General features: G+C 41.1%; 1 protein-coding gene and 1 non-coding gene across 9 annotated transcripts in view; both read right to left on the bottom strand.

The window, feature by feature from the left end:
* The window catches only part of RIPOR2 (RHO family interacting cell polarization regulator 2), a 212,199-nt gene that overhangs the window by 58,101 nt on the left and 133,905 nt on the right, over positions 1 to 20,193 (bottom strand). The gene's annotated exons all lie outside the window — the stretch shown is intronic.
* On the bottom strand, positions 6,607 to 6,713 carry LOC147347591 (U6 spliceosomal RNA). The gene has a single exon (XR_015153327.1). It is a non-coding gene; the product is annotated as a U6 spliceosomal RNA (small nuclear RNA).

Genomic DNA, 20,193 nt, shown 5'->3' with positions numbered 1-20,193 from the left:
TAGTCGCTATGTTGTGTCCAACTCTTTGTGACTACATGGACTGTAGAATATCTAGCCAAGCTCCTCTGTCCATGGGATTTCCCAGGCAAGAATACTGGAGTGGGTTGTCATTTCCTTCTCCAGGAGATCTTCTCCACTGAGGGGTTGAACATGTGTCTCCTGCATTGGCAAGCAGATTCTTTACCACTGAGCCACCAAGGAAGACACAGTCTATATTATAGATGCCTTTTATTTTTGATTTTAAGATATGGTCAAAGGCAAAGTGTATCCTTGCAAGAATGATTTCCCTATGGGAAAGGAAGGAGCAGATTAGCATTTGTACATGTTGGAGTTGCAGGACATCAAGCATTATGAAATTTAAAAAACAGCCACACAACATCTGGACATCACTCTCTTCACCCTGGAAGAGTAAGGTTTTTATGGTCTGTTTCCCTTCTTTTTCATTTAGCTGAATTCTCCAATATACAACACAAACAGGTAATTCTGGAAGATCCCCACTATTGACAGAAAGTATAAGAGACATCTGTGATTTCAGAACAAAGTAAGAATTTCTTAGTTCTCATTGAAGCATTTCTCATGGGGGGAGAATGTCAACTTAGAAATCAATAGTTGCATAGCTACAAAGCTATACCATCTCCACCATAGACTGAGACTAATCTTCTGTGATAAGGCAACAGCCAGCAGGTCAGCTGGTAGGTTGCTGGGATGACATGCAGGTATAAGTAGACAATTCTACAATTAACTTGAGCGTTGGCTTGGTGCCAGGGATGGGAACAGGCAAAGGATCATGAGACAACTTTGTATGGGTGTATGTGTGTGAAAGTGTTCAAAAAACTGCTGTGATGATTGCTGGACAACTGTATACATTTCCTGAAACTCAAACTATATACTTAAGATGAATTCAATTTATGGTACGTAATTTTACATCAATAAAGCTGTTGGAAAATCTCTATCAGTTTCCAGAAAAAGTCATCATTCCTTCTGCAAGAGGAAATGCCAAGGAATCAGGACCTGAAAAGGAAAAGCTCAATTAATAAGCAACCACCTGTGAGCTGAATATTTTCATGTTTTGATCCTTTTCCCTGTAGGCGCCACATAAGATGCAGCACATTGGCCCCACTGTGCTTTCTGACTCATTTTGTCATGCCCGGGTTGTGTTCCTCCACTCCCCGCTCCTAACAATGCCATCCTGTTTATGCTCCCCCACATATTGGTCAAGAGCAAAAGTATAATTCAGCTGTCTGAAAGAGGCATGTGGGCCAGATGTGAATAGCCTGCTATGCTAAATGATTATTTAAGATGAATCCTAAAAATAGATGTCCGTGTATTATATGGTTGCAAGGTACCTATTACAGAACAGTTGACTAATCTTAAAAAAAAAAAAGTGGATATATTTAAGTCATTGGCTTTTTTTTTGGTAGTGTTCTGTCTTAAAATAAATCAAGGCAAGGCTAATATTTGCTTCTCAGTTGTCAGCTTCTGTTTACTAAGCAAATGATAAATACATGCACGAGATATTACACTGATTAACTGAGACAAGTGATGTGAATGGATGAAGAAACTTATAGAACAACTTTGATGTCAACTTTGATCCCTTGGTTAAGGTGTTGGATGCCTGGAAAGTTTCTATTTTTGCCTTTGTAACTGGTAAGTGGTTGGTAAGGAGGTACTTTGAGGCTATGCAAATATCTTGTTTCTTTAACCTAGAAGTTTTAGCAACCATTGATGATTTTTGCCCAAATCAATTATCATTATGATGGTGGCAAAATGGTATGCTTTGAACTCAGTCATTGTTTTGTACATTTGTTTGAGCTTTCTTGAATCCTTTTATTTGTTTTTATTCGCTGTCAGGTCTGTTGGGATGGACTCATGGATTCTTATTTTATTCAATGGGTTTGATCCATTACTACTATTTGATGCAAAAGTCAACTGTTTCCTGAAGCATTTTCTGAGCAAATCAACCAGCTCAACCAGAGGAATCTTGCCATGTGAACCACAAAATTTCCAGTATTTTTGGTTGCACTTCTATCTTATCTATTTATTTATTGTTTTCAAAGTTTGGTGTTTATTTAACTGTTTATTTAACTGTTTATTTTTCAATTTTTATTGGAGTGTAGTTGAATTGATTTATAGTTGATTTACAATGTTGTAATTTCAGGTATGTAGCAAAGTGATTCAATTATACATATATACATATACATATATACGTAATATATCCACTCTTTTTTAGATTCTATTCCCATGTAGGTCATTTCAAAGTATTGAGTTCAGTTTTCTGTGCTATACAGTAAGTTCTTATTAGTTATCTATTTTATATATCAGTTCAGTTCAGTAGCTCAGTTGTGTCCGACTCTTTGTGATCCCATGGACCACAGCACACCAGGCCTCTCTGTCCATCACCAACTCTTGGAGTTTACCCAAACTCATGTTCATTGAGTTGGTGATGCCATCCAACCATCTCATCCTCTGTTGTCCCCTTCTCCTCCTGCCTTCAATCTTTCCCAGCATCAAGGTCTTTTCAAATGAGTCAGCTCTTCACATCAGGTGGCCAAAGTATTGGAGTTTCAGCTTCAACATCAGTCCTTTCAAAGAACACTCAGGACTGATCTCCTTTAGGATGGACTGGTTGGATCTCCTTGCAGTCCAAAGGACTCTCAAGAGTCTTCTCCAACACCACAGTTCAAAAGCATCAATTCTTCGGCGCTCAGCTTTCTTTATAGTCCAACTCTTACATCCATACATCATGACTACTGAAAAAACCATAGCCTTGAATAGATGGACCTTTGCTGGCAAAGTAATGAATGTCTCTGCTTTTTAATATGCTGTCTAGGTTGGTCGTTACTTTTATGTCTAGCTTCTAGGCTGGTCATAATTTTATATACAGTACTGTGTATATGTCAATTCTAATCTCCCAATTTATCCCTCCCCCTCTTTCCCCCTTGGTAATCATAAGTTTGTTTTGTACATCAGTGACTCTATTTCTGACAAAACTTCCAATTATTGATGGGAATTAACATACTCAGGGACTCGGTGTTTTACAATTATTTCTCTGAATGTTTCATCTCCTTTAACAAGCTACAAACTTCTTGAGCATAGGTACCATCTATCTGTACCAACTTCTTTGACGCTCAGGGTAGGATAGAAAAGCATTGTCTCTGGAGCCAGGTAACCCAGGGTTCACTCAAGTTCTCTCTGAGCTCCAATTTTTCTTGTCAATAAAATGAGGATAATAAGACCTAAGTTACCAAAGCTGTTGCAAGGAGAAAATGAGATAACATATGTAAAAATCTTAGTGTGGAATAATGGTTTATTTTCTACTATCAATGTCTAGAATGAGCCCTTAGAAGGTATATCTGACTTTTATCCATCAAATAGAATGCACTAATTATAATACCATACATACTTTTTAGGTAAAGAGATAGTGTTAGTCGCTTGGTTGTGTCCAACTCTTTGCAACCCCATGGACTGTTGCCTGCCAGGCTCCTCTGCCCATGAAATTCTCCAGGCAAGAATACTGGAGTGGGTTGCCATTCCCTTCTCCAGGGGATCTTTCTGACTCAGGGATTGAACCTGGGTCTCCTGCACTGCAGGCGGTTTCTTTACTGACTGAGCCACCAGGGAAACTGAAAGAGATATACAGAAATAAAGTAATTTGATATTACTGCTCCTCTCTTTCTTTCTCTTTTATTCCCCCCTCAAACCAATGAGAGCAGAGCACCGTGAAGCTATTTTCAGCATCATGCAGAACCATCTGAAGAGTAAAGAAGAAATGTTAATTGCATGTCTACTCACTGGAACAGTCAGTTGTAAGAACTTCTATATAATTGACACCATTTCAGCCTGAGGAAAATGAAAACCCCTCTTCTTCCATTCTAGTGGATTAAATAAATGCAGAGAGAAGCAGCTGGCCTCACGATAATTAGAAGAGAAATGATTCAGGACCTAAAACTTGCTTAAATGTCAAGGGGGGTTGAATGGATTTTGACTAATGTTGTCATAACTCATTTTAAAATGCAAAGTCTAAAACACTCAGAGACCCTCATTTGGTGCAAAGTAGACATCAAAACAGGACCAAGTGTTTCCTGGTTCAAAGGAAAAAACATTTTGTGCTTAAATGAAGCTTGAAGCTATCAGCAATAATAAGTCAATTTACTAATTAAAAAAAAAAACACACACACAAAACAGTAAAAACCGTGCACATCAAAAGGGGAAATTTCTTGGAAACACTGTCCTCATAGACAGCTTGGCTGATCCTGCTGAGAAAAAAATCCACCCACCACAAACCCTCATTATTTGATCATCAGATTCAAAAACAACGCTCCAGTATGAAGGAAATGGCCCCGTGCCTGGTGTTATCAGCTCCTCTAGGCTTTTCTTGCATGTAGCCTGTTTACCCCTAGAGCTTGGCAACTCATTTCTAGCTAATGGTGACTGTTGCTTCTTTACTTCAAAATACACCAAAATGGTACTAATATCTTTCACTGTTATTTGACTTTACTAAAATTAAGTAAAGTCATTTTTTACAGTTTTTTTTTAATTGGCTTTAATTTTTAAAGCAGTTTTAGGCTCAGAGCAAAATTGAGCAGAAGGTACAGAAATTTCCTATATACTCCCTGCCCCTATGTATGCACAGTCTCCCCTACTCTCAACCTCCACCAGAGTGGTACATTTGCTACAGTCAATGAACCTACATTGTCACATCGCCCTCATCCAAAGTCTGTAATTTTCATTAGGATTCACTCTTGGTCTTATACAGCCTGTGAGTTTGGAAACATGTGTAATGACTTGTCCACCACTAGAGCATAGGGAAGCAAAATTTCCCACCTCTGAATGTGTCTACTTTGCATGCGGATTGATTTAAGCTGATTATCTTAAGAAACGAAGACTCAAGAAGTTTGAAATTACAATTTTTTTGTACTTTATTTTTTAGTTTGAAATTACAATTTTTTGTACTTTATTTTACTTTTTATTTATTATTTATTTTTTGGCATGCAGAACTTCCTTGACCAGGGATTGAATCTGTACGCCCTGCAGAGGAAGCTTGGAGTCTTAGTCACTGAACCACCAGAGAAACCTCTAAATCACCATTTTTTGGTAAGCTCATAGTTTTTATTATTTTCACTAGAATGGAGCTACATCTTTGGCCATCTTAAAGAGAAAAAGCCCTTTGGTTCTAGAAGAATGTCCCCAACAGTGTGCTGGGAAGCATCAGCATGCACCATGCACGGTTCCTTTGCCTAGCATGTGTGTCCAAAATGCATTCATTCATGGGCATGAGAGTCAGGTAGAATATGGAACTGAACCTTATAATTAAGCTACATGATATAGCTCATCTCAGAGAAAGGAGATGAATTATCTTTAAGCTTTTTAGATATGGCCTACACAATCAAACAAATAGATTTTTCTTATCAATTAATTTATTTCTGGCCATCAGAGCAATTAAGTGGAATTATTGGAGGGTTGACTGACAATTTTATGCAATAGCATGCATGCTTAGTTGCTAAGTAGTGTCTGACTCTGTGATCCCATGGATTGCAGCACACCAGGCTCCTCCGTCCAAGGTTTCTTGCAGACAAGAATACTGGAGTTGGTTGCTATTTCCTCCTCCAGGGGATCTTCCCGACACAGGGATTGAAGCTGTGTCTCCTGCACTGGCAGGTTGATTCTTTACCACTGAACCACCTTACAGCTAAAGACCTCAACTCAATTATGGTAATGCCATAGGATCACAGCTTTCGTTTGCACTAGGAGGTGACAGTTAAGCCTTGCTTAGGTGAAGCAATGGACTCAAAGCTAAGGCAGTCTTTTCAAACTCAAGTTACATTCGTCATTTCATTTCTGTTGTTATGACAACACTTTTAAAAGCAGTACTTCAAATGCTTAGCATTCAGGCATCTTATTATAGACTTGAATATAATACACGAGGGTATGAAGCGCAGCTCGTAGGGGTTTTGAAGGAGCTGAGATGCACAGTTAGAACACCTGGACACCTTCTCAGCTTTGGCCCCTGAAACTCCTTCACTTGGCTTTTTTATGTAAAAAAATAGTGAGGGCTCATCCAGAGGAGGGAAGATGAAAGAATTTACGTGGGAAGGTATGCATTATTATTCACAGTCTCTATTCTGATACTCTTGATTACAGCCTGCGTCATGCATTTTTTAGAAGTCTGTAAGTGATGGTGTGTTCTGATCAACTTCAAGAGCTTATTGTTAGCTATTGGAGTGATTCGTTTACATAACTATAACTCTATAGAAAAAGTTCTCATAACGGACTTATTATGAAAATTAATAATCTATAAAGGGAGAGTGGCGTTTAGCATGAAACAGGAAGCAATGACCTTTCTGTAACAGGAAGCAATGACCTGTTGTGTCTGCACTCCAGTCTGGTAAAAGCAGAGAAATGTTTGTTAAACCTTGTGTTTTAATTTTTTAAATTGACGCACAGGTGATTTACAATATTGTGTTAGTTTCAGATGTACACCAAAGTGATTCAGTTATATTCTTTTTTTCAGATTGTTATCCATTATAGGTTATTACAGGATAAGTGAAAACAGTCCCCTGTGTTGTACAGCAAGTCCTTATTGCTTATCTAATTTACATGTAATAGAAAAGCACAGAATGCTTCACAATGTTGCACGTGATCCTTGCACAGAGGCCGTGCTAATCTTCTCACTCTTGTTCCAATTTTAGTATATGTGCTGCTGAAGTGAGCACCATTTTTTTTAAAGCAACATACAAAGAAAAAGATGTTTTTACCAAGGAAATGAGCCAGTTGAATATTAGCACTTTCCGATTATTATGTGTTGGGTTGGCAAAAAAGTTGTTCCCTAAGATCTTATGGAAAAACTTGAAGAAATTTTTTGGCCAACCCGATATTAATAGGGAGAATTTTGTGTCTTCTGTTAATTCTCCCTGCCTTGGAGTAAATTTTTTCTGATAATGTGACCTTGGTCTCCCTAAACCTGTGGCGTTCTGTCTGAAGTCATGTGAATTATTACTGAACAAAGCAGAGGTGAAAAAAGGAGGATGCAAATGAGAACATTTCAGAAGAAACCAGTGTCAGAGAGTTACTCTGTGGTTCAACTAGAATAAGGCTGTGTCTGAAAGTGCCATCACATGCCAGCAGTTTCAAAGCTGCGTGGTTTCCCAGAGGCCCGCACACATGTTCTCTGCATGGTAATTTTAGCAAATTAAACCGCTATAAAGGGAGTAGTGGGTTCATTACTGATCCTTGCTCCTGCATACCAAGAAGGTGGTCATATGAACAACATCTGCTGGGTTATTTTTGGTTGCCAAAACCAAATAATTTATAACCAGAATGCAAAGCAGTTAGGTATAGCTATGTGCAAATGCCTAGATTATCAACAAAGCAGAATTATGTTCCTTTTTATAATACATAAGAGGGTAAAATAATTTCTTACTGTTCTTTGCTCCAACCAGAGGATTTGAAGCTGTAAAAACAGGAATGAAGCAAAAAGTCCATTTAATCCTTAAAGTACAATTTAGTTGCAAAGAAAGAACAAATGCTTATGGATCCCACACTGGACCCATCAACATATGGCAGACTCCCAACAGCAAAGACAAAAGAATACATTACAGGCCTATTTGTACACATGTGAAATGCCATATTACTTGGATTCTGAACCCAAAGGCACTGTCAGGATACTTCCCCTCACAGAGGTTCACATAACTCCAAAAAATCACACGATGCTCCCAGTCAGCTAGCAAATTAATCTCCACTCTTAGCTGTCTGTAATTCTTTGCCCATTCATGTCCTTAGCCAATCCACCTAGAGGGGAGTCAGATTCCTTTTTCAAAAGCAGGAAAAAGAGGAGCTGGAAGACTTTCCCCAAGACAACCTGTCTCCCCCACCACACCATTCCATCACCTGACTCACCAGTTCCATCACCTGATTCACCAGTTTCAACCCTATTCTAGGCCCTTCCCTCTGAATTTACTCCATCCTCTGGTCACATTAAAGTTGTTCCAAGGGCTATTTTTTATTTTCTGGGACTCAAATCTCATTATGAAATGCTTGGTCTTCTCTTGGCTCTGGGTTTTAAATTTTGTCTCTAGTTCACTAGCAAGAAAATGGTTTTCATTCATTTTCTTGGGTCCTACCCACTGTCTCCATGCACCCTGTCCCTCTGGCCAGTCTGGGAGAAATAAAGTAGGTTAAGATCTTCACAGGGCTTCAGACTCCCTGCTGAGCAAATCATTTATTCATGGGAAAAAAGGAGGAGAAAGGACAAGACTCAAGAGATATACTGTTGGGAGTCTGCCATATGTTGATGGGTCCAGTGTGGGGTCCATAAGCATTTGTTCTTTCTTTGCAACCAAATGTTACTTTAAGCATTAAAGTGACTTTTTGGTTGAGTATCTTGTCCTTCTCCTCCTTATACATCTAGATGCAATGTGTAGACCTTGTCTTGATTGTCATGACAAACCTACTGAAAAAAGTCATTTTTGAGATACTTGGGACATTTTAACATGGATTAGACTTCAGATCATACTAAGGAAATATTGTTCATTTTGTTAGGTGTGAAATGGAATTAGGATCATGCAGAAATATGTCTATACTTTTGAGATGCCCACGGAAGTCTGTATGAGTGAAATGACATATGGTTTAGATTTGCTTTAAGATGTTTTAACAACAATAACAAGAGGGATAGATGAAGCAAGTGTGGAAAATTCTTGACAATCATTGCACTGGGTGATGGGTTTTCAGGAATATGTTATTCCATTTGCTTTATTTATGTGCACATTTGAACATTTTAATGTGTCTACTGTTCCAGCGCTGATACAGGAAAGCAATCCTGAATAGTGAATGGGTGTCACGGCCCACATCTAGCATGAAGCAGTCAAGTATCGTGTCAGAAACTACTTCTTAGCCTTTAGCCCCTTTATGGAACACTTCAGAACACAGGGAATGTAGGAATGGGGGATGTAGCATGAATGCAATACATGATGATCTCTGTCCTCCTTGAATCTCAGGGCAGATAAAGAGGAAGTCAGAGAGAAGGGAAATTTGTCTATTTTCTCTAGAAGGAGAAGGAGATTTGGTTTAGCATGTTTGCTTGGTGGGTCGACCCAATCCCACTTCAAAGCAAACAAGAAGCCTATAATTTGACCACACTGGAGGTCAAATTAACTGGCTTTAATAAGTTCCAGACCCACCTAACTTTCCACTCCTCCCGGCCCAACATCTGTGTAAACACAGAAACCCCAAACTGGGACCACCTCTCTTGGCCATGGAGCAGGTCAACAGGGAACAGAGCTGTGGGGTCACGGGGGCCTCAGATTTCGCCTCTGTCCTCTGCCTGGTCGGGATAAGCGTGTGGGAATAGTCCAAGGCTTTCACCATGGACAGGGCCACAGGGGGTCTCAGGTGTCAGGACTTGAGGAACAAGTGCAGGCTCTGAGCAAACTGGCAGCGCTGAGCCTGGGAGCATTCGTCATGCAAAATTGAAAAGATGAAATAATCTCTGTATAGGGAAGTTCAGTTTTCCAGTCAATTGACAGAGGCCTTCTCCACCATAGAGGTAGATATAGTAGCTCAGATGGTAAAGAATCTGCCTGCAATGCAGGAGACCCAGGTTTGATCCCTGGATAAGGAAGATCCCCAGGAGAAGGGAGTGGCAAACAACTCCAGTATTCATGCCTAGAGGATTCCACTGACAGAGGAGCCTGGTTGGCTACAGTCCATGGGTCACAAAGAGTCGGACATGCTAAGCGACTCACACTTTCACTTTCTCCACCATATAGGGCTTCTAAAGAATTTAGTACTGATGCCAAAGTTAAAAGAACTTAGAACAGGTGACCCTTTGGGGAATAAAAATAAAGAGAATGGTGCATCTTTTGGTGGCCACACAGCTATCTGAATCTCTACTATCATCTAGTGAGGAGATTCATAATAACATTTCAAATCCACAGATTGGTCCTTTCCAAATGCTCTGACATCTATACTCTGACAACAGCCATGTAAATAAGGTAGGGCAACTGTCATGATTCCCACTGCATAGGTAAGGAGACTCATCTGTAGACAACTGTACTAACAAGACTGTTGGCAGAACTGGATCTAGAATCAGAGTTTCTACCCATCTCTACTTTCCTTTAGCTGAGAAAGCAGAATTTCTCCTCCAGTTTTCTTTGCCTTCTTATTCTTTAAATTTGGCCATGACATGAGGCTTGCAGGATTTTAGTTTCCCAGCCCTCAGCAATGAAAGCTTGGAGTCCTAACCACCAGACCACCAGGGAATTCCCTTTTTTGCCTGTTTCTTAATATGACTTTCCATCAACTTGGAGAGAAGGGTCACCAGTACTCAGAACACCCTGTGACCTCACAGACATCATTAACTAGCACTGATGATCAGGTGCTCAGAGGGTTCGAGAACAATTGACCTTTGTTTCACTGTTACTCTTATCTTTTATTTTCTTATTCCATAACCATTCCCCATGAGCTTCTTAGGTGGCTCAGTGGGTAAAGAACCTACCTGCCAATGCAGGAGATGCAGGATACTGAGGTGCAGTCCCTGGATTGGGAGGATCTCCTGGAGGAGGGCATGGCAACTCACTCCAGTATTCTTGCCTGGAAAATTTTACAGGCAGAGAAGCCCTGCGGGCTACAGTCCAGGGGGTCATAAAGAGTCAGACACAACTGAGTGGCTGAGCACTCATGAATTCACTCACTCAACCATTTGCCACAATGAGATGCTCATTATGACACAGTATAACAATAATAACAGCATTTTAGAGTCAACAAATACAAGTGGGTAATCCTTGCTATTCAGGAGTAACAAATTCATGACTAAATCCAGAAAGCCATGTTCACTGTTAGAAACTGAGTTACTGGGCTTATTTGAAGACATTTACCACATTAAATAAATATTTAACCTATATTTTGGCCTCTGCACCTTCCTATGGATATAACTATCAATAACCTCTAGAAAGAGCATAATACAGTTTAGAGAGTCTCAAACCTGGCTGCATATTAGAATTACCTGGAGAGCTTTTTAATAATGTGATTGTCTGAGCCTCATCCCCAGTGGTTTTAATTTAATTGATTTAGGTAGAGCCTTGCCAGAGATACATAAAATCTTCCCAGGGTTTCATTTTTTTTCTCTCCACACCGTATGCCATAATCTTGATCACATCTACCTCCTATTCTTTCAATGCACAAAAAATGGAGTTATTCATGTTCTTTAGTTGCTTGATTCCAACTCCGATACAAAAAAATATTTGGAAAAGGCATTGCCAGTCTTCACCAGAAACACAGGACAAAGCTGCATCACTTCTCTAATGGCAAAAAAGGAATGGCTTTGGGTATCCTAGGGTTTAAAAGAAAAACTGTCCACTGTGTGAAGACTCAAAAGTAACTCCCTATCAGGACTGGAACTTATGGTCATCTAACCTTCTGTTTCCCAATTGTGAGGCCAAAATATAGGCCTTCCGTGTCAGGGCGTGGAGACCAAAGAATTCAGCCTGCCTGGCAGAAACACTTTACACTGTGCAGCCTTGATGAGTTGCCTGACCTCTCCAGACCATAATTACCTCATCTGTAAAAGTGGGAAAAGAAACAAACTCCCAGTTTGCTGTGAAAATTAAATACGCTAATGAATTCAAGTGCTTAGAACAGTGAAGAGCAGGTGCTATTCTGATTGTTACCGTGATGAGGATGTATTACCAAGTTGTCTCCAGTTTAATGAGGTCTAGATGACGACATCCTGTGCATCGCCCAGAGAAAACTGGGAGGCTGATTTCATGAGTTTTATACTTTACCTAGGAGCTCATTTATAAGTACTGTACATTCTCAAGTCTCTTGAAAGTGGAATTAGCTGAGCTAGGCTTCAATTAGAGACTATATAATATCTGCAGAGGTGGTGAAAAAAAAGTTGATTCCCCCTAAATAAAAAAATTCAGTTGGTATTAAATACAGCACAAGATCCTAGGATACTTTACCACCAAGCAGGCATATGTAAGAGTTGTTTTTCTATAGTATGATTTGCGAGCTTTTCAGTGGACGCCCTCCAGACAACCAGCTGCTCTGAACATTTTTCTCTTCTGAAGGATGTCATTCACATTGTGTTTCTCAAACCTCATCTCAAGACTTTGCAATTGAAAGTACAGAGAACGTTAAATGTGGGTGTTGAGTACAATCCAATGGGATGGGCAGAATTTGGAATGTGACCTGGGCAATGTCTTTTTTAAAAAATGACATGCATTCATGTAAGAATGTATTTTGATCCCTAGGAGGGACAAAATTTTTCTCTGCACCAAAAATATATCATTCGGCAGTATGGGTTTACTGTTTCCGAGTCAGCCGTGCGGGTGTTTCAGCCCCAAGAGCAGATGCCCTCCAACTGTTCAGCCTGGGGTATGAGGGTGAAGAGAAAAGGGGGGCAACAGCGTGGACAGGTGGCTGGACACAGCCAGTCATTGCACCCCCTACCCTTCTGCTGCCTTCCAGAGCTGGATTTCAGACCATGCTGTGTGTCACAATTAATGTTCTCAGCAGGGAAGGGCAGTATCAGATTTATCACTTATGTTTCTGTTAGGACTTTCCGAGTCAAGGAAAATGGTTCAGGTGGGAGCATTAGTCTTAGTAAATGAGAGTACACTTAAACTTAACACATGTATATGTAGGTTACATATTTCCTGAGAGTCAACTCAGAGACGATGTCATGCCATCATAGCTCTAATTAAAAGAGACAGAATCTTAGAGATTGCTGCAGTCAGTGTGTTTGTAAGCAACAGAGACAAGCAGCAAGTAAGAACAATGAAGCAGCAGGATCCAGAAGCTCAAACACATACGTTCACATACAGATACCTCAAGTTTACGGTATGTGGCTAGACCATCAGTCTGCAGTCACACAGTTGGTGTGAATATCCTCTTTGGAACAACGACCTCTGCTCAGTTTCCTCGTCTCTAAACACTTACATCATTAAGTTATGGTGATAATTAAGGGAAATCAAGCCTGTAAAGTATAACGCACAGAGTACGTACTCAGTAAAACAGATGTCTGCTACTACCATCACGACCACCACCATCATCACCGTCATCATTATCATCAAGGTCAAGGATAAAAAGACATGGCCTCACCTAAACACTGAAAGTTTCATGTTTTTATGCTCTGCTTCATTTCACTAATCGAGTTGGTCTTGCTAAAACCCAAGATCTCAAGTGCTGAAATCTGGTGCTGTAATAAGATTATCGTTGCAACTCAACGATATTGAGTTGCAATTGAGTTGCAACTCAATTGTCTCAGCTGGGCTCCCCTGTGAGGGCGTGTGGGGAAGGCAGCAGTCATCCTCAACCTTCTGTTAACCTTGTCTGAAGACAAAAATCTGATCGCAGCATGTAACTTGACCGAAGAAAAGTTGAATCTTTTTTGTCCCCCCAAACATAACAACTGTAGGCCAAAAACACATATTTCTTTTTCTCTTCATGGAGTTTACTTTGATTGTTCCTTTTGGATCTTTAGGAGAATGTGATGGAGGGGTTAGAGAATAAGAGTGAAGGTCAACGTGCAGTGTTGACTTCTGAACTTCACTGCAGTGCTCTGGTTTAACGAGCTCAATTTCACCTCGTCTAAGCCCACATAAGACGTTTCTTTTACAGTTCATTGCTGGGGTAATCTGCCCCTCAAGGAATTGCTCCAAGTCCATCTTTCTGATAGTAGTAACTTTAGTGATAACCTAGTATATACTTGTTTTGGTCTGGCTACAGGGAAGTTCAGAGCAAAACTTGCTGCTCAATCATAGCATAAACATTCATTCTTTAAAGTTAAGATATTGATTTTTCTGAGTTCCTCCTTTTGATATTTATTCTCTTTTTAATTGTATGATATTATAACCTGTCTCAAGTTTTTGAAAAGTTACAAAGAATAATTTTTTTTTAATAAACTTTAACCAAATCTAGTCAAAGCTATGATTTTTCCAGCAATCATGTATGGATGTAAGAGCTGGACCATAAAAAAGGCTGAGCACTGAAGAACTGATGCTTTCGAATTGTGGTGCTGGAGAAGACTCTTGAGAGTCCCTTGGACTGCAAGGAGGTCAAACTAGTCAATCCTACAGGAGATCAGTCCTGACTGTTCACTGGAAGGACCGATGTTGAAGTTGAAGCTCCAGGACTTTGGCCACCTGATGTGAAGAACCGATTCACTGGAAAAGACCCTGATGCTGGGGAAGGTTGAAGGCAAGTGGCGAAGGGGGCGGCAGAGGGTCAGATGGTTAGATGGCATCACTGACTCAATGGACATGAATTTGAGCAAACTCTGGGAGATAGTAGAGGACAGGGGAGCCTGGTGTGCTGCAGTCCATGGGGTCGCAAAGAGTCGGACATGACTTAATGACTGAACAACATCAACAAAAACTAAATCTTATTTTTCTCCCAATTACCATAGATGAATTCAAAGAGGCTTTAACAGCTCTTGCTTGCTTTAACCTATTGCTTGGCAAAAGTCATGAGCATATTTCCATCTCTGTCCACTCACTGTCCCATAATTTGTTCCAGCTGCTTGTTTCAGTTTTAGTTTTTGGAAGACACTAGATCTCAGAGGTTCTGAACAATGTGGAAACTAGCAATCATTATTATAAATCCCCTATAACTCTTGATAAACAAAATAATCATCATTCCCAGTGAATTATTCCCACGAAGGAAATTTTACTCAGGCTAACACAGGGTGCATGAAGATAATTTCTCTTGCACTGATTTAAAAAATGGGCACTTCTGGAAAAGATTATACAGGAGTTAAGACAGTGAATCAAAGCTTTTGTTCTGAAAATTATATTCAAATGTAGTCAGTCCAAATCTGAGAACTCTATTTGTGATGCAAATCAAAGGCAAAAAATACTTCTGTTTAACAAACCAATGCAATTTTTCATATCACACACTGGTTACCACTTTAAGTCTTCTCTGAGAACAGAGGGATAGAAGGGTGAAACATGCACGGATTAACCAGATCTGACACCATTCATTTCCTTCAACTGCAGGTAATTACCCTGCATAATTCTCCTATGCATAAATTAAACTGCATGAATTAACAATGATCTTGTTTTCCTACATTCAGTAATTGAGACAAAATTGATCAAGAGACACTTTACATGTGGGTATGGATTAGACAATGGTCCTTCTAAAAGAGAAGGAATGACTCCTTTTTTCTCTCAAGTTGGGCTTCCCAGGTGGCTCGGTGGTAAAGAATCCACCTGCCAAGAAGGAGACGTGGGTTCAATCCCTGGGACGGGAAGATCCCCTGAAGAAGGAAATGACAAGCCACTCCAGTATTCTTGCCTGGAAAATTCCATGGACAAAGGAGCCTGGTGGGCTACAGTCCATGAGGTCGCAAAGATTCGGACATGAGTTAGCGACAAAACAACAAAATTGCTTTTTCTCCATTTCCCTCCCCTTTTGTGGGATTTTCAGATCTCTGAGGCATTGTACGGGACAATGTTGATAACGGGGAGGGGGAAGGCTTATCACTGACACTGTCATTTATCAGAATGGATCGTTTACCCAGTAGAAAAATGTCTGTTTCCTCATGATCAGGTACTTCTCAGTGCAGGCACAATGCATACTTAGCTGGACTGATGAATCTTTTGGCTGGATAATATGGGAAAACTTCTCGGTGATTACAACAGAATCCTGAGATGTCTCATTAATGCCTTGATATCAACTAAGAATCTCAACCTGAAAACTACGTGAACTATCTGAGTACTGAATGACTAAGCCAAGTGATCTGGGAACCACAAGCCAGCTTAGTGTTATGGGAGAACTCAGGCTTACGGAACATGCTACTAACTGGCAGTCATAGGAACTCTGAATTTGGGGTTTTTGTATATTTACGTCCACAGCTACAATCCAGACTTGATACCAGGCTGCTGCTGCTCCTGCTCCTGCTGCTAAGTCGCTTCAGTTGTGTCCGACTCTATGCGACCCCATAGACAGCAGCCCACCAGGCTCCCCCATCCCTGGGATTCTCCAGGCAAGAACACTGGAGTGGGTTGCCATTTCCTTCTCCAATGCAGTGAAAAGTGAAAGGGAAGTTGCGCAGTCGTGTCCGAGTCTTTGAGACCCCATGGACTGCAGCCCACCAGGCTTCTCTGTCCATGGGATTTTCCAGGCAAGAGTGCTGGAGTGGGGTGCCATTGCCTTCTCCGTGATACCAGGCTATCTGGATTTAAAACTGAACTCTGCCTTTACCATTGTCAGTTCTCTCATCTATAATACAGATGATAATTTTACATTGGGGTCATTGTGAGAATTTAGGTAATGACTGCATGTGCCTGGCATATTGGAAATGCTATTAAATGATAGCTATTATTACTATTACACAAAACATTTTAATTTAGATTCAATGCTTCACTATGGAAGAGGGGCTTTATGTCAACATCCAGTATGAGATACAAGTAAACACATCTATAATTCAGAAATTGGGCTTTTTTTTTGGAGGGGTGTTATTTTTTAAATTACAAAGACTTCAGACTCCCCTGTGTCTACATTCAGCATTGCATAATTTACTCAAAGAGAAAAGAGAATCTACATGCAAGATCTGTGTGCTGTGTGCTCTGTTGCTCAGGAACTAGAGCCCACCAGACTCCTCTGTCCATGGAATTTTCCAGGCAAGAATACTGAAGTGAGTTGCTATTTCCTACTCCAGGGGATCTTCCTGACCCAGGGATCGAACCAACATCTCCTGCATCTCCTAGAGTCTTTACCACTGAGCCACCTGGCAGGCCCCAAGGGCACGGTCTACCTGCATCTATTTCCCCCCCAGCTGGACTGCAAAGGAGAGACACTCATTCCTTAAATTAAGACTACACATTCTCTCAATACTGCTTCAGTATCTCTAGCTTGATCACCGTATATTCCCATACATGAAAGCTCCCCGAGCTAGCGCAGCCCCTCAGCCTCTTCTGGCTGTTTTCTTCCATTAGCCGCGAAATAGCCATTTTGTAACATTCAGAGCCAAAACAAACTACACCTGGGAAATATCCTAATGTGAAGAAACACACTTTGAGGATCTAAAAAAAATAACAAGAAATAACCCTTTAAAGAGTAACAGCGCATGTCATTTCTGTCCTATTTTAGCCCGAAGACTATTGGACAAAATTCAAAGGGCAAGCTTTTTTAGGGATGTCATGGGAGCCTGCAAAGGGAGCAGTTCCTGACCTTTCTTGTGTCATTATCGGGGCAGGTTTCCACTTGCAAAATATGGTAACAAACTGACAGCATTAGTCAGGTAAGAAGAGAAATAGTTGTGCTTCAGGCTCTCAATGAATTAGGCTTCATGCAGGCCATATTTTGGTGCTTGAAGGTGTGGGCAGGCAGAACAAATCATCCCTCCCTCTCTCCAGCTTAACATTGATTTTGCTACCGAGGCAAATGGAATGGATATTCTGGAGTGGCAGACCCCAAATGAGAGTGAGAAAGGCTAGGCGCTAACCCAGCCTCTTAGACATACTAGCACCGTGATTTTGCACAAGCCAGTTAATCCTTTTGTTTCCTAACTGGTGAAACCAGGGACATTAATGTTAGTCCCGCCGACATCGTGGAGTTCTCTGGTTTAAAAGGACAATGGGTGTGCTGGAAGTTGTTGAGAACTGCAAAACCCCTCAGGAATAGAAGGTGCTATTTAAACTAATGCATTATTAATATTATGTACTATTTCCAGGGGACACCTTGAACCTCAGAAGTAAACTTTAGGTATCAAGGAAGGAGGCATGTAGAAAAAAGAAGTGAAAAGAGCAGTCAGCCTGCTGGTGAGGAAGGGCTTGCCGGGTTGGCTAGCTGTATTTGATCATGGGTTTGTCCAGCTATGTTTCATCTCCTTTCTTCATCTCCTAAGTGGGTCCCTATTTGACAACACTCCCTAAAGACTTGTGGTACTTCTACTGGACACACTGAGACAACTCTACTTTCAAAAGAAGTTACTGGGAGTCTTGCTTATTCACCTGTTGAATTAGCCAGTATGAAATTCTGTCTCAAGGCTACCAATTCCCCTTTTCCTAAATCCTCAACCAACCAAACCAACCTCTGTTCGCTTCTAATATCTATTTTAAGAATGAGTTTCTCTGGCCAATATTCAACAAGAGGAAAGGTAGGCTTTAGATCTGGTTATTCTACTACTGACAACTGTCATGCTATTTACCTCACAGTGAAGAATGTGATAGGAATAGCAAAAAATTGTGGTTTTAATTGATCTTATTTCTGCATCTGATAGTATGGACTAGAACAAGAGTGAGTCAGGAGCTGGAAAGGGCTCTGCTGCAGTCAGATGGTGGCTGGACACAGAGTAGTAGGGACCAGAGAAGCTGGGGGCTGGCCCAGGCATCTCTCTTTCTTCCTGTGGTCCCAGGCCTTTCCTTGTGGTCAGTTAGTTTGGGCTTCCTCACAGCATGGCAGCCCCAGGATCATCAGATAGCTTACATGGTGGCTGATAGCTTCAAGAACTAGTAAGAAGCTGAGTAATCTTTTGTAATCTAGCCTTGGAAGTCAATTCTCTATGAGTCAAGAGAGCCATGATTGGGGCGGGGACAAAAACCTCATTTCTCAATGGCAAGAGTATCAAAGTCACTCTGTAGGAAGGGCCTTATAGGGTGGGAGATACTGTTGAGGCCATCTTTGGAAAATACAGTTTGAAAATACATATAGACTGTCTATATGTCAGTAATTATCCTTGATACTGATACTTATGTATAATCTCTCCTTAGTACCACCCTGCCAGCAATAGCTAACAGATCAGTTAGTAACTTCTAGTTCAGTAAAACAGGCAACTATTCTGAGGCCTTCTCCTCCTCTCTGCCTTGTGCCTTAATGACTTAATAACACTTGTTAAACTTCCTAAATATCTCAGGCATCCAATTCTGTTCTGCCATGTCCACATGCCTCCGTCCCTCAGGGCGCAGTGCATATACACTGTAGCTCGCCAGGCTCCCCATGCCTTCTCATGGTAGCTGCAATGGCTATCTGTGATTGGCACTGGATGTCATTCCAAGTCCCATCTTGGTGACTTCCAGTAATGAAGCCTGGAAGCAGAAAACTACATTTCCCAGAATCCCCTGTAGCTGCACATGATACAGGGTGCCTCCACCAGTGTGCTTGCCACAAGATTTGAAGGGGAGGCTGTGGTATTAAGCTTCCTATGGCTAATGTAATGAATTACTACAAATTCAGTGGCATAAGGTGACGCACAATTATTATCTTACAGTTCAGGAGGTCAGAAGTCTGAAATAGGTCTCATGGGGCCAAAATCAAGGTGTCAGCATAGGTGTGTTCCCTTCTTAAGACTCTAGGGAAGAACCCAGTTCCCTGGCTTTTCTAGCTTCTAGAAGCCACCCACATTTCTTCTCCTGGGGCTTCTTGCTCCACTTTCAACATGCCAGCAATGCTGTATCTCTCTGGGCCGTCTTCCATAGTCACATGACCACAACTTTTAAGGGCTGCTGAGATTAGCCTGGGCCCAGGTGGAGCATCCAGGATAATCCCAAGGAGCTTGACTTTAGCATCTTTCCAAAGGTCCTTTTGTCATGTACGGTAACATCATTCACAGGTTTGGGGGGATTAGGCCATGGGCATCTTTGAGGGGGCGGCACATTATTTTGCCTACTGTGCTGTACTTCCACCCACTCCAGTGTTCTTGCCTAGAGAATCCCAGGGACAGGGGAGCCTGGTGGGCTGCCGTCTATGGGGTTGCACAGAGTCGGACACGACTGAAGCGACTTAGCAGCAGCAGCAGCAGTATGCTGTACTTCCACCTCTTCTGTTGTCACCACTGGCAATCACCTTCACAGACTACCTGGTTTTTCTGTGTTGGCTTCCTGGCTGGCTGTTTCCTGACCGTGGCAGTGACGGCTTCCTTCTGGAGACAGCAGCTTCCTAAATCATCAGGCAGCATCTTCATTGTTGACCAGGCAGTGACTCCATTACAACACGACTTTCAAAGTTGTTCCAGAAGGCCTGACGTACAGTGTGTTTCCCTGGCCTTCCTGACCCAACAATTTTGTAAGTCATTTTATTTTATATTCCTCTGCTGAGAGGATTCTATTGTCTGCAACAGAACCCCGATGCACATTCTCAGTGCTATATCCCTGTGCATGTCTATCTTTCTCTTTTCTAAGTTCCACATATTTCTGATGGTGAACCATCACCAAGACAAATAAACTGTATTATAATTTTGGAAGATATGGTTCATTT

This window comes from Bos grunniens, chromosome 23, assembly GCF_055505025.1.
Source record: "Bos grunniens cultivar Pamir isolate PY7600 chromosome 23, Bosgru_T2T1.0, whole genome shotgun sequence".
In the NCBI taxonomy this organism is placed as follows: Eukaryota; Metazoa; Chordata; class Mammalia; order Artiodactyla; family Bovidae; genus Bos; species Bos grunniens.
Note: the sequence above shows the minus strand (reverse complement) of the source record. Positions and strands in the feature narration are given on the sequence as shown.